Source organism: Triticum aestivum, chromosome 6B (assembly GCF_018294505.1).
Source record: "Triticum aestivum cultivar Chinese Spring chromosome 6B, IWGSC CS RefSeq v2.1, whole genome shotgun sequence".
NCBI classification, from domain to species: domain Eukaryota; kingdom Viridiplantae; phylum Streptophyta; class Magnoliopsida; order Poales; family Poaceae; genus Triticum; species Triticum aestivum.
In genome coordinates, this window is record NC_057810.1 from 385,179,164 (window position 1) to 385,193,320 (window position 14,157).

The window sequence follows — 14,157 nt, forward strand, 5'->3', positions numbered from 1 at the left end:
ATCCGGACACCCCCTAGTCCAGGACTCCCTCAAGGACCAAGGCCACTATAAATAGGACTAGCCACCACCAAAGAAAGGGGACGAGATCAGAACAAGTAGAACTAGCATACACCACACCAACTCAAGAACACCTCACCTCCTGAGGCTTGTTCATCCACTGTACTAGCTCATCCTCAGCCCTTCGAAGCAATCCAACAAAATGCTAGAGTAGGGTATTACACCACAACGGTGGCCCGAACCAGGATAAAACTGCCGTGTCTCTTTGTCCCTTTGAGCTCGTCGCGCTAGGCTTAGGAGGATCACGAGTAGGCAGGCTGGGTAGGTTGAGATCTGTGCACGCACCCTAGAGTTTGAACCTCTCAAGGGTTTGCGGATCCCACAATCCGACATTTGGCGCGCCATGTAGGGGTGCGTCGGATCCTCTCTTCCTCGATCGATCCACCACCACTCCGACAGCTCCATGGCCGACGAGCGCCGGGCTCGCGCCGAATGTCATGCTGCAGTCGCCGCCCGCATCGCTCAGATGGCTCTGGCGGGTGACGGCTGTGCCGAGCTCACGTTTACCAAGGTGTCGGACTAGGCCATCATCTTCACATTTACCGATGGCGTCCGTGATGTGAAGATGAAGGAGGAGCTCGCCATCCACGAGGATCTCTGCACCGCTCTAGAGATGTTCAACATGGCGAACAAGTGCGTAAGGGCTGAGGAGGTTCGCCTCTCCCTCCTCGAGCTCTCCGATGCCGATCCACAAGACAGGAAGACCAAGACCAAGGACGTGAAGCGCAAGGGGCCAGCCGTGCTTGCGGCTGAGCCAGAGACGAAGCGTGCATCCGATCACCCCAAGTCATCAAAGAGCAACCGGCCGTTCTGCGTCTTCCACAACGTTCACAGCCACAACACCAACGACTGCATGGAGCTCAGGCCCTCCGCGATGGGCGCCTCGGTCGATGCCCCGAGCGCAATGATCGAGGCAACGGTCGTGGAGGCGGCCGAGGTGGAGGACGCTGGGATGCGTGCGATCATCGTCAGGAGTGGCGCGACCAGCCTCGTGAGGACCGCTGGCAGGGCCAGCCTTGCGAGGGCAACTGGAGGGAGCAGCCTCGTGAGGATCGGCCTCAGGGCAACACAACTTTGCCTCCTATGCCTCCACCACAAGAAGGAATGAACATCACCACCAGGACGAGGGGGCTGGGTGCTTCCAGGAGCCTCGGGCCATTGCCTGCATCTTGGGCGGCTCACAGGACCCCGCTTACCACCGCGTCTTGAAGCAGTTCGCGCGCAAGGTGAATGCAGCGCTCCCCAAGCCTGAAGCAACTCGCCCTCTCAAGTGGTCCAAGTGCGCCATCACCTTCGTCTCCTCACACCGGCTCAAGTGTGCGGCCACCACTAGCGCGCTCCCCATGCTCTCCTCCCCCATCATCAACAACATGGTTGTCACCAAAATTTTGATTGATGGCGGAGCGGGGCTCAATGTTCTATCTGTTCAGACGTTCGACAGGCTCCAAGTGCCATACTACCAGCTTCACCCCACCAAGCCATTCTCAGGATTAACCGACGGTTCGACACACACAATCGGACAGGTTCGCCTCCCTGTCACCTACGGCGAGCGCAACAACTACCACACCGAGCTCATCGACTTCGACATCGCGGACATCCACCTGCCCTACAATGCCATCCTAGGGTACCCAGCACTGGCCAAGTTCATGGCATCCATGCACCATGGCTGCAATGTCCTCAATTTGCCAGGAAGCGGCGGCGTCATCACGGTCGCCTGTCAAGAGAAGGATGCGGTGTGCTCCCTCGAGCGCGCCTTCCAGGCTGTAGCGGTCAAGAACTCCGAAGACGAGGACGCCGCCCTCCCTCCTGAGGTCGTTCCCACGACGAAGAAGCTGCAGCTGGGACAGGGGTCTCATGAGGAAGCATCACTCGAGGACGCAGCGCTGAGCCTCGCGTCTCCGGATGCGGCCCCTTCACCCATCGCATAGGAAGGCGGGCCCAGCGCTCCTCTCAGGCTAGGCTCGGGGGCTCTCCTTTGGAGGGCCTCAGATCTAGCCAATGTCGCGAGAGGGGCGCTCGGGCACCATGTGGAGGCGCTCTTCAGAGCATGTTTCCCAGGAGAACGCAGCAGGCACAAGCTGATATGTCTCCAACGTCTCTATAATTTTTGATAGTTCCATGCTATTATATTATCTATTTTGGATGTTTAATGGGCTTTATTATACACTTTTATATTATTTTTGGGACGAACCTATTAACCGTAGGCCCAGTCCAAATTGCTGTTTTTTTGCCTATTTCAGTGTTTCGTAGAAAAGGAATATCAAATGGAGTCCAAACGGAATGAAACCTTTGAGAGAATCATTTTTGGAACAAGCGCAATCCAGGAGACTTGGATAGACGTCAGGGAAGCAACAAGGTGGCCACGAGGGTCCTGGGCGCGCCCTACCCCCCTGGGCACGCCCCCACCCTTGTGGCTCCCCTGACCGACTTCTTTCGCCTATATATATATATATATATATATATATATCCATATACCCCGAAAACACCCAGGAGCACCATAGATCGGGAGTTCCACCGCTGCAAGCCTCTGTAGCCACCAAAAAACCAATCGGGACCCTCTTCCGGCACCCTGCCGGAGGGGGGATCCCTCACCGGTGGCCATCTTCATCATCTCGGCGCTCTCCATGAGGAGGAGGGAGTAGTTCACCCTCAAGGCTGAGGGTATGTACTAGTAGCTATGTGTTTGATCTCTCTCTCTCTCTCATGTTCTTGAGGTGGTACTATCTTGATGTATCGTGAGCTTTGCTATTATAGTTGGATATTATGATGTTTCTCCCCCTCTACTCTCTTGTAATGGATTGGGTTTTCCCTTTGAAGTTATCTTATCGAATTGAGTCTTTAAGGATTTGAGAACACTTGATGTATGTCTTGCATGTGCTTATCTGTGGTGACAATGGGATATTTACGTGAGCTACTTGATGTATGTTTTGGTAATCAACTTGCAGGTTCAGTGACCTTGTGAAATTATGCATAGGGGTTGGCACACATTTTTGTCTTGACTCTTCGGTAGAAACTTTGGGGCACTCTTTGAAGTACTTTGTGTTGGTTGAATAGATGAATCTGAGATTGTGTGATGCATATCGTATAATCATGGCCATGGATACTTTAGGTGACATTGGAGTATCTAGGTGACATTAGGGTTTTGGTTGATTTGTGTCTTAAGGTGTTATTCTAGTACGAACTCTATGATAGATCGAACGGAAAGAATAGCTTCGTGTTATTTTACTACGGACACTTGAATAGATCGATCAGAAAGGATAACTTTGAGGTGGTTTCCTATCCTACAATAATCTCTTCATTTGTTCTCTGCTATTAGTGAATTTGGAGTAACTCTTTGTTGCATGTTGAGGGATAGTTATATGATCCAATTATGTTATTATTGTTGAGAGAACTTGCACTAGTGAAAGTATTTACCCTATGCCTTGTTTCCTAGAATTGCAATACCGTTTGTGCTCACTTTTGTCATTAGTTACCTTGCTGTTTTTATAATTTTAGATTACAAAAACCTATATCTACCATACATATTGCACTTGCATCACCATCTCTTCGCGTTTACCGATGGCGTCCGTGATGTCAAGATGAAGGAGGAGCTTACCATCCACGAGGATCTCTGCACCACTCTAGAGATGTTCAACATGGCGAACAAGTGCGCAAGGGCTGAGGAGGGACGCCTCTCCCTCCTCGAGCTCTCCGATGCTGATCCAAAAGACAAGAACACCAAGACCAAGGACGTGAAGCGCAAGGGGCTAGCCGTGCTTGCGGCCGAGCTAGAGACGAAGCGCGCATCCGATCACCCCAACTCATCCAAGAGCAACCGACCATTCCGCGTCTTCCACAACGTTCACAGCCAACACACCAACGACCGCCAGGAGCTCAGGCCCTCCATGATGGGCGCCTCGGTCGACGACCTGAGCACAATGATCGAGGCTACGGCCGTGGAGGCGGCCGAGGTGGAGGACGCTGGGATGGGCGAGATCATCGTCAGGAGTGGCGCGGCCAGCCTCGTGAGGACTGCTGGCAGGGCCAGCCTTGTGAGGGCAACTGGAGGGAGCAGCCTCGTGAGGATCGCCCTCAGGGAAATAGAGCTTTGCCTCCTATGCCTCGACCACCAAGAAGGAATGAAGATCACCACCAGGACGAGGGCGCTAGGGGCTTCCAGGAGCCTCGGGCCATTGCCTGCATCTTGGGCGGCTCACAGGACCCCGCTTCCCACCGCATCTTCAAGCAGTTCACGCGCGAGGTGAATGCAGCGCTCCCCAAGCCTGAAGCAACTCACCCTCTCAAGTGGTCCAAGTGCACCATCACCTTCGTCTCCTCAGACCGGCTCAAGTGTGCGGCCACCGCTGGCGCGCTCCCCATGCTCTGCTCCCCCGTCATCAGCAACGTGGTCGTCACCAAAACTCTCATCGATGGCGGAGCGGGGCTCAATGTTCTATCTGTTCAGACGTTCGACAGGCTCCATGTGCCATACTACCAGCTCCACCCCACCAAGCCATTCTCAGGAGTAACCGACGGTTCGACACACCCAATCGGGCAGGTTCGCCTCCATGTCACCTTCGGCGAGCGCAACAACTAACACATCGAGCTCATCGACTTCGACGTCGTGGTCGTCCGCCTGCCCTACAATGCCATCCTAGGGTACCCAGCACTGGCCAAGTTCATGGCGGCCACGCACCACGGCTACAACGTTCTCAAGATGCCAGGAAGTGGCGACGTCATCACGGTCGCCTGTCAAGAGAAGGATGCGGTGTGCTCCCTCGAGCGTGCCTTTCGGGCTGCAGCAGTCAAGAACTCCAAAGACGAGGATGGCGCCCTCCCTCCTGAGGTCGTTCCCAAGACGAAGAAGCTACAGCTGGGACAGGGGTCTCGTGAGGAAGCATCACTCGAGGACGCAGCGCTGAGCCTCACATCTCCGGACGCGGCCCCTTCACCCATCTCATAGGAAGGCGCGTTCGGCGCTCCTCTCAGGCTGGGCTCGGGGGCTCTCCTTTGGAGGGCCTCAGATCTAGCCAATGTCGCGAGAGGGGCGCTCGAGCACCATGTGGAGGCGCTCTTCAGAGCACGCTTCCTAGGAGAACGCAGCAGGCGCAAGGTGATACGTCTCCAATGTATCTATAATTTATGATTGTTCCATGCTATTATATTATCTGTTTTGGATGTTTAATGGGCTTTATTATACACTTTTATATTATTTTTGGGACGAACCTATTAACCGGAGGCCCAGTCCAAATTGCTATTTTTTTTGCCTATTTTAGTGTTTCACAGAAAACGAATATCAAACAGAGTCCAAACGGAATGAAACCTTCGAGAGAATCGTTTTTGGAACAAACGCAATCTAGGAGACTTGGAGTATACGTCAGGGAAGCAACAAGGTGGCCACGAGGGTCCTGGGCATGCCCTACCCCCTGGGCGCGCCCCCCACCCTTGTGCCTCCCCTGACCGACTTCTTTCACCTATATATATCCATATACCCCGAAAACATCCAGGAGCACCACAGATCGGGACTTCCACCGCCACAAGTCTCTATAGCCACCAAAAACCAATCGGGACCCTCTTTTGGCACCCTGCCGGAGGGGGGATCCCTCACCGGTGGCCATCTTCATCATCCCGGCGCTCTCCATGACGAGGAGGGAGTAGTTCACCCTCGGGGCTGAGGGTATGTACCAGTAGCTATGTGTTTGGTCTATCTCTCTCTCGTGTTCTTGAGGTGGTACTATCTTGATGTATCACGAGCTTTGCTATTATAGTTGGATATTATAATGTTTCTCCCCCTGTACTCTCTTGTAATGGATTGAGTTTTCCCTTTGAAGTTATCTTATCAGATTGAGTCTTTAAGGATTTGAGAACACTTGATGTATGTCTTGCATGTGCTTATCTGTGGTGATAATGGGATATTCACGTGATCTACTTGATGTATGTTTTGGTGATCAACTTGTGGGTTCAGTGACCTTGTGAACTTATGCATAGGGGTTGGCACACGTTTTCGTCTTGACTCTTCGGTAGAAACTTTGGGGCACTCTTTGGAGTACTTTGTGTTGGTTGAATAGATGAATCTGAGATTGTGTGATGCATATCGTATAATCATGCCACAGATACTTGAGGTTACGTTGGAGTATCTACGTGACATTAGGGTTTTGGTTGATTTGTGTCTTAAGGTGTTATTCTAGTACAAACTCTATGATAGATCGAACGGAAAGAATAGCTTCATGTTATTTTACAACAGACTCTTGAATAGATCGATCAGAAAGGATAACTTTGAGGTGGTTTCGTATCCTACAATAATCTCTTGGTTTGTTCTCCGCTATTAGTGAATTTGGAGTAACTCTTTGTTGCATGTTGAGGGATAGTTATACGATCCAATTATGTTATTATTGTTGAGAGAACTTGCACTAGTGAAAGTATTTACCCTATGCCTTGTTTCCTAGAATTGCAATACCGTTCGTGCTCACTTTTATCATTAGTTACCTTGCTGTTTTTATAATTTCAGATTACAAAAACCTATATCTACCATACATATTGCACTTGCATCACCATCTCTTCGCATTTACCGATGGTGTCCGTGATGTGAAGATGAAGGAGGAGCTCGCCATCCACGAGGATCTCTGCACCACTCTAGAGATGTTCAACATGGCGAACAAGTGCACAAGGGCTAAGGAGGGACGCCTCTCCCTCCTCGAGCTCTCCGATGCCGATATAGAAGACAAGAAGACTAAGACCAAGGACGTGAAGCGCAAGGGGTCAGCCGTGCTTGCGACCGAGCGAGACACAAAGCGCGCATCTCATCACCCCAAGTCATCCAAGAGCAACCGACCATTCTGCGTCTTCCACATTGTTCACAGCCACAACACGAACGACTACCAGGAGCTCAGGCCCTCCATGATGGGCACCTCGGTCGACGCCCCGAGTGCAATGATCGAGGCTATGGTCGTGGAGGCGGCCGAGGTGGAGGACGCTGGGATGGGCGCGATCATCGTCAGGAGTGGCGCAACCAGCCTCGTGAGGACTGCTGGTAGGGCCAGCCTTGCGAAGGCAACTGGAGGGAGCATCCTCGTGAGGATCGCCCTCAGGGAAACACAGCTTTGACTCCTATGCCTCCACAACCAAGAAGGAATGAGGATCACCACCAAGACGAGGGGGCTGGGGGCTTCCAGGAGCCTCGGGCCATTGCCTGCATCTTGGGCGGCTCACAGGACCCCGCTTCCCACCATGTCTTCAAGCAGTTCGCGCGCGAGGTGAATGCAGCGCTCCCCAAGCCTGAAGCAACTCACCCTCTCAAGTGGTCTAAGTGCACCATCACCTTCGTCTCCTCAGACCGGCTCAAGTGTGCGGCCACCGCTGGCGCGCTCCCCATGCTCTGCTCCCCCGTCATCTGCAACATGGTCCTCACCAAAACTCTCATCGATGGTGAAGCGGGGCTCAATGTTCTATCTGTTCAGACGTTCGACAGGCTCCAGGTGCCATACTACCAGCTTCACCCCACCAAGCCATTATCAGGAGTAACCGACGGTTCGACACACCCAATCGGACAAGTTCGCCTCCCTGTCACCTTCGGCGAGCGCAAGAACTACCACACCGAGCTCATCGACTTCAACGTCACAGACATCCGCCTGCCCTACAATGCCATCCTAGGGTACCCAGCACTGGACAAGTTCATGGCGGCCACGCACCACGGCTACAATGTCCTCAAGATGCCAAGAAGCGGCGGCGTCATCACGGTCGCCTATCAAGAGAAGGATGCGGTGTGCTCCCTCGAGCGCGCCTTTCAGGCTGCAGCGGTCAAGAACTCCGAAGATGAGGACGGCGCCCTCCCTCCTGAGGTCGTTCCCAGGACGAAGAAGCTGTAGCTGGGACATGGGTCTCGTGAGGAAGCATCACTCGAGGACGCAGCGCTGAGCCTCACATCTCCGGACGCGGCCCCTTCACCCATCTCATTGGAAGGCGCGTCCGGCGCTCCTCTCAGGCTGGGCTCGGGGGCTCTCCTTTGGAGGGCCTCAGATCTAGCCAATGTCGCGAGAGGGGCGCTCGGGCACCATGTGGAGGCGCTCTTCAGAGCACACTTCCCAGGAGAATGCAACAGGCGCAAGGTGATACATCTCCAACGTATCTATAACTTTTGATTGTTCCATGCTATTATATTATCTGTTTTGGATGTTTAACGGGCTTTATATACACTTTTATATTATTTTTGGGACGAACCTATTAACCGGAGGCCCAATCCAAATTGCTGGTTTTTTGCCTATTTCAGTGTTTTGCAGAAAAGGAATATCAAACGGAGTCCAAACAGAATGAAACCTTCGAGAGAATCGTTTTTGGAACAAACGCAATCCAGGAGACTTGGAGTATACGTCAGGGAAGCAACAAGGTGGCCATGAGGGTCCTGGGCACGCCCTACCCCCTGGGCGCGCCCCCCACCCTTGTGCCTCCCCTGACCGACTTCTTTCGCCTATATATATCCATATACCCCCAAAACATCCAGGAGCACCACAGATCGGGAGTTCCACCGCCGCAAGCCTATGTAGCCACCAAAAACCAATCGGGACCCTCTTTTGGCACCCTGCCGGAGGGGGGATCCCTCACCGGTGGCCATCTTCATCATCCCGGCGCTCTCCATGACGAGGAGGGAGTAGTTCACCCTCGGGGCTGAGGGTATGTACCAGTAGCTATGTGTTTGATCTATCTCTCTCTCGTGTTCTTGAGGTGGTACTATCTTGATGTATCGCGAGCTTTGCTATTATAGTTGGATATTATGATGTTTCTCCCCCTGTACTCTCTTGTAATGGATTGAGTTTTCCCTTTGAAGTTATCTATCGGATTGAGTCTTTAAGGATTTGAGAACACTTGATGTATGTCTTGCATGTGCTTATCTGTGGTGACAATGGGATATTCACGCGATCTACTTGATGTATGTTTTGGTGATCAACTTGCGGGTCAGTGACCTTGTGAACTTATGCATAGGGGTTGGCACACGTTTTCGTCTTGAATCTTCGATAGAAACTTTGGGGCACTCTTTGAAGTACTTTGTGTTGGTTGTGTAGATGAATCTGAGATTGTGTGATGCATATCGTATAATCATGCCCACAGATACTTGAGGTGACATTGGAGTATCTAGGTGACATTAGGGTTTTGGTTGATTTGTGTCTTAAGGTGTTATTCTAGTACAAACTCTATGATAGATCGAATGGAAAGAATAGTTCGTGTTATTTTACTACGGACTCTTGAATAGATCGATCAGAAAGGATAACTTTGAGGTGGTTTCGTATCCTACAATAATCTCTTCGTTTGTTCTCTGCTATTAGTGAATTTGGAGTGACTCTTTGTTGAATGTTGAGGCATAGTTATATGATCCAATTATGTTATTATTGTTGAGAGAACTTGCACCAGTGAAAGTATGAACCCTATGCCTTGTTTCCTAGAATTGCAATACCGTTTGTGCTCACTTTTCTCATTAGTTACCTTGCTGTTTTTATAATTTCAGATTACAAAAACCTATATCTACCATCCATAATGCACTTGCATCACCATCTCTTCGCCGAACTAGTGCACCTATATAATTTACCAATGTATTGGGTGTGTTGGGGACACAAGAGACTCTTTGTTATTTGGTTGCAGGGTTGTTTGAGAGAGATCATCTTCATCCTATGACTCCCACGGATTGATAAACCTTAGGTCATCAACTTGAGGGAAATTTGCTACTGTCCTACAACCCTCTGCTTGGAGGCCCAACAACGTCTACAAGAAGAAGGTTGCGTATTAGACATCAAGCTCTTTTCTAGCGCCTTTGCCGGGGAGGTGAGTGCTTGAAGGTATATCTTTAGATCTTGCAATACAATCTTTTAGTTTCTTTTTATCACTAGTTTAGTTTATAAAAGAAAACTACAAAAAAATGGAATTAAGGTTGCCTCATATGCTTGATCTTTTTAGTGTCTTTCGTGAAAATGATATGAGGGAAAATTGTGCTCAAGTACTAGAAGAAGAATTACATAGAATGCTTGGCATAAAATATGTGAATGATGAGCATGATTGCAATGTTGTTAGTATGAATTCTTTGAATACCCATGATGCTAATGATATGCAAAGCCACAAGCTTGGGGATGCTATGTTTGATGAAGATGATATGTTTAGTCCCCCAAGTTTTGATGAGAATATTTATTATGATGAAAGCATGCCTCCTATTTATGATGATTATATTGATGAAAGTGGGTTTGGAAGAGTGTCAACTTTAGGAAGTAATGATCCCACTATTTTGGAGGATGTTGAATATTATTGTGATAATTATGAAAGTGGATTTGGAGAGGTCATGAATTTATTTAGTGATGAATCCACTATATCAGAAGAGGTTCCAATTGATTATGAGAACAAAGTTGCTATCTATGATGATTATTGTGATGACTTGTATGCTATTAAGAATAATTATAACCATGAAACTTGTCATCATGATTTTAGTTTTCAATTGGATTATGCCTCACATGATATTTATTTTGTTGAGTTTTCTCCCACTACTATTCATGAGAAGAAATTTGCTTATGTGGAGAGTAGTAAATTTTCTATGCTTGTAGGTCATGAAAATAATGCTTTATGTGATGGTTATATTGTTGAATTCATTCATGATGCTACTGGAAATTATTATGTGGGAGGAATATATGCTTGTAGGAATTGCAATGATATCAAGTCCTCTCTATGTGCTTAAAGTTTTGAAGTTATGCTTGTTTAGCCTTCCTATGGTAGTTGATTATTGTTCCCATAAATTGTTTGCTCACAAAATCCCTATGCATAGGAAGTGGGTTAGACTTAAATGTGCTAGTCATATTCTTCAAGATGCTCTCTTTATGTTTCAATTCTTATCTTTTATGTGAGCATCATTGAAATCATCATGCCTAGCTAGGGGCGTTAAACGTAAGCGCTTGTTGGGAGGCAACCCAATTTTACTTTTGTCCTTTGATTTTGCTCCTGTTTAGTAATAAATAATTCATCTAGCATCTGTTTAGATGCGGTTTTATGTTTATTTAGTGTTTGTGCCAAGTAGGACCTTTGGAAAGACTTGGGTGAAGTCTATGCGATCTTGCTGTAAAAAACAGAAACTTTTGCGCTCACGAGATTAGCTGCCATTTTTTACTGGAGAGTGATTTTAGGTTGATTATTTTTGAAGATACTTAATCGACAAATTCCTCAGGTCCACCAATTTATTTCAGAATTTTTGGAGTTGCAGAAGTATTCGAATGATACAGATTACCACGGACTGTTCTGTTTTTGACAGATTCTGTTTTCGTTGTGTCGTTTGCTTATTTTGATGAATCTATGAGTAGTATCGGAGGGTATGAACCATAGAGAAGTTGGAATACAGTATATATTATACCAATATGAATTTAGAACGAGTTCACAACAGTACCTAAGTGGTGATTTATTTTCTTATACTAACGGAGCTTACAAGTTTTCTGTTGTGTTTTGTGTTGTGAAGTTTTCAAGTTTTGGGTAAAGATTCGATGGACTATGGAATAAGGAGTGGCAAGAGCCTAAGCTTGGGGATTCCCAAGGCACCCCAAGGTAATATTCAAGGACAACCAAGAGCCTAAGCTTGGGGATGCCCCGAAAGGCATCCCCTCTTTCATCTTCGTTCATCGATAACTTTACTTGGAGCTATATTTTTATTCACCACATGATATGTGTTTTGCTTGGAGCGTCATTTTGTTTTATTTTGTTTTGGTTGTTGTTTGAATAATATCCCAAGATCTGAAATTCTTAAATGTTAGAGAGCCTTCACATAGTTGCATAATTATTCGACTATGTATTGATCTTCACATATAACTTTTGGAGTAGTTTGTCATTTGCTCTAGTGCTTCACTTATATCCTTTTAGAGCACGGCGGTGGTTTTATTTTGAAGAAATAGATGAACTCTCATGCTTCACTTACATTATTTTTAGAGTCTTTTAGAACAGCATGGTATTTGCTTTGGTTATAAAATTTGTCCTAATATGATGGGCATCCAAGTTGGGTATAATAAAAACTATCATATAAAGTGCATTGAATACTATGAGAAATTTGATACTTGATAATTGTTTTGAGATATAAAGGTGGTAATGTTAGAGTCATGCTAGTTGGGTAATTATGAAATTGAGAAATACTTGTGTTAAAGCTGGCAAGTCCCATAGCATGCACGTATGGTAAAAGTTGTGTGACAAATTTGAAGCATGGGGTGTTCTTTGATCGCCTTCCTTATGAGTGGAGGTCAGGATCGCGCGATGGTTAACTCCTACCAACCCTTCCCCAAGGAGCATGCGTAGTAGTACTTTGCTCCGAGGGCTAATAAACTTTTGCAATAAGTATATGAGTTCTTTATGACTAATGTGAGTCCATGGATTATACGCACTCTTACCCTTCCGCAATTTGCTAGCCTCTACGGTACCGTGCATTGCCCTTTCTCACCTTGAGAGTTGGCGCAAACTTCACCGGTGCATCCAAACCCCGTGATACGATACGCTCTATCACACATAAACCTCCTTATATCTTCCTCAAAACAGCCACCATACCTACCTATTATGGCATTTCCATAGCCATTCCGAGATATATTGCCATGCAACTTTACACCGTTCCGTTTATTATGACACGCTCCATCATTGTCATATTGCTTTTGCATGATCATGTAGTTGACATCATATTTGTGGCAAAACCACCTTTATAATACTTTCATACATGTCGCTCTTGATTCATTGCATATCCCGGTACACCGCCGGAGGCATTCACATAGAGTCATATTTTGTCCTAAGTATTGAGTTGTAATTCTTGAGTTGTAAATAAATAAAAGTGTGATGATCTCCATTATTAGGGTATTGTGCCATGTGAGGAAAGGATGATTGAGACTATGATTCCCCCACAAGTCGGGATGAGACTCTGGACTTTATGAAAAATAAAAGAGGCCAAAGAAGCCCTAATAAAAAAAGAGGCCAAAGAAGCACACCAAAATAAAAAAAATGAGAGAAAAAGAGAGAAGGGACAATGTTACTATCCTTTTACCACACTTGTGCTTCAAAGTAGCACCATGATCTTCATGATAGAGAGTCTCCTATGTTGTCACTTTCATATACCAGTGGGAATTTTTCATTATAGAACTTGGCTTGTATATTCCAATGATGGGCTTCCTCAAAATGCCCTAGGTCTTCGTGAGCAAGCAAGTTGGATGCACACCCACTTAGTTTCTTTTGTTGAGCTTTCATACATTTATAGCTCTAGTGCATCCGTTGCATGGCAATCCCTACTCCTCGCATTGAAAACAATTGATGGGCATCTCCATACCCCGTTGATTAGCCGCGTCAATGTGAGACTTTCTCCTTTTTTCTTCTCCACAGAATCCATATCGTCATACTCTACTCCACCCATAGTGCTATATCCATGGCTCATGCTCATGTATTGCATGAGGGATGAAAAAGATGAAGCGCGTTAAAAACCATGAACCAATTGCTTGGCTGAAACCGGGGTTGTGCATGATGGGAGAATTTTTGTGTGACGAAAATGAAGCATGGCCAAACTATATGATTTTGTTAGGATAAGCTTTCTTTGGCTATATTATTTTGATAAGACATAAACTGCTTGGTTATCATGCTTGAAGTATTACTATTTTTATTTCAATATTAAACTTTTATCTTGAATCTTTTAGACCTGAACATTCATGCCACAATATAAATATGTTAGGTAGCATTCCACATCAAAAATTCTATTTTTATCATTTACCTACTCGAGGACGAGCAGGAATTAAGCTTGGGGATGCTTGATACGTCTTCAACATATCTATAATTTTTTATTGTTCCATGCTATTATATTATCGGTTTTGGATGTTTAATGGGCTTTATTATACACTTTTATATTATTTTTGGGACTAACCTATTAACTGGAGGCCCAGTCCAAATTGCTGTTTTTTTGCCTATTTCAGTGTTCCGCAGAAAAGGAATATCAAAAGGAGTCCAAATGGAATGAAACCTTTGGGAGAATCATTTTTGGAACAAACGCAATCCAGGAGACTTGGAGTAGACGTTAGGGAAGCAACGAGGTGGCCACGAGGGTCCAGGGCGTGCCCTACCCCCTGGGTGCGCCCCCACCCTTGTGGGCCC